Source organism: Odontomachus brunneus, unplaced genomic scaffold (genome assembly GCF_010583005.1).
Source record: "Odontomachus brunneus isolate Ranch 3 - 2012 unplaced genomic scaffold, Obru_v1 Obru_scaffold_005, whole genome shotgun sequence".
Lineage (NCBI taxonomy): Eukaryota > Metazoa > Arthropoda > Insecta > Hymenoptera > Formicidae > Odontomachus > Odontomachus brunneus.
The window spans coordinates 4,370,535-4,371,663 of record NW_022639455.1 but is presented as its reverse complement, the minus strand read 5'-3'; the positions used below and the strand labels follow the sequence as shown (position 1 = coordinate 4,371,663).

At 46.7% G+C, this 1,129-nt stretch overlaps 1 protein-coding gene across 1 annotated transcript in view; it reads right to left on the bottom strand.

Annotated features, from left to right (window-relative positions):
* Positions 1-1,129, bottom strand: part of LOC116849034 (beta-1,4-glucuronyltransferase 1) — a 56,355-nt gene that overhangs the window by 47,098 nt on the left and 8,128 nt on the right. The gene's annotated exons all lie outside the window — the stretch shown is intronic.

Here is a 1,129-nt window from a genome sequence, read left to right as displayed (position 1 = left end):
TCTCTCTCTCTCTCTCTCTCTCTCTCTCTCTCTCTCTGGCGAGCGCGCACATGGACGTAACGTCGAAGGCGCCACTGAAAAGCTGAGAATTGGAAATTCTTTGAGACCCACCCTCTTCTCCACCCTTTCTCTCTCGCGCTCTCGCCCTATCCACCATCTCTCTCGCATTCGTTCCCGCTAGTTCTCGGTTGCCGCCAACCACCGGGTACACCGAAGTTGAAAGGGCCATTCGGAAGAGAGATGCGGCTCGCGATAATAAACAAATCTCGCTCATCTCCTCACCCGCCAAGGAGATAGGCCGACGTGCATATTATCGAACTCTTCTGCAGTATCTCCCGCCGAACGGAGGCAACGCCGCGGATGCCTCGATACCTCGAGTCGTTTTATGCTAAACAGCCGCTGATAAAAAATCACTCTATCACTACGGCGCCACCCTTTCGGTGTTCCCGTTCGTTTGCTCTCGCTCGCCCTGGTCCGTCCTAGCAACGGCCCCAGGGACTTCTTCGTGGCACGCTTGCTCATGGAAATTTACGCTAGACTCTGTTATCCGCTAATAAATTTGTACGTCATCTCTTGTAGACGAGAAATAAAGTGGATTAAAATTCATTATGCGGCAGTTCATTCTGCGAAATTGAATTTCTTATCTACAACTTCGCAGGTCGAATTGCCGAAGATTTCTTTTAATTCGCTCACTTTTTGGCAGTGGTGAAATAACACAACCTCGCTACGCTACGTGGAGATATACTTAAGGAGAGAATGAGAGAGAGAGAGAGAGAGAGAAAGAGAGAGAGATACGGAGGAGAGAGATACGGAGGAGAGTACTCTAGACGAGTATTCCGGGTGTTCCCGAGAGTATGAAAATATTTCCTCAACTTGTAGCGCGCTTTATCTCCATCGCGTTAAAGACTGCGATGAGGATGCCATAAAACGCAAAGAGCTCGAGTCACCTTAGTCCGTCTTCCGCAAACGTTATTCGTGTAATTACCAAGAGCGTATGAGTGCAAAAGCTAGTTAGTTAGTCGCCTTCGATGAAAGCGTCTTGAGGGCGGATTTTATATAACATGGAAACTGCGAATATATATGTGTGTATGTATATATATATATATATATATATATATATATATATATA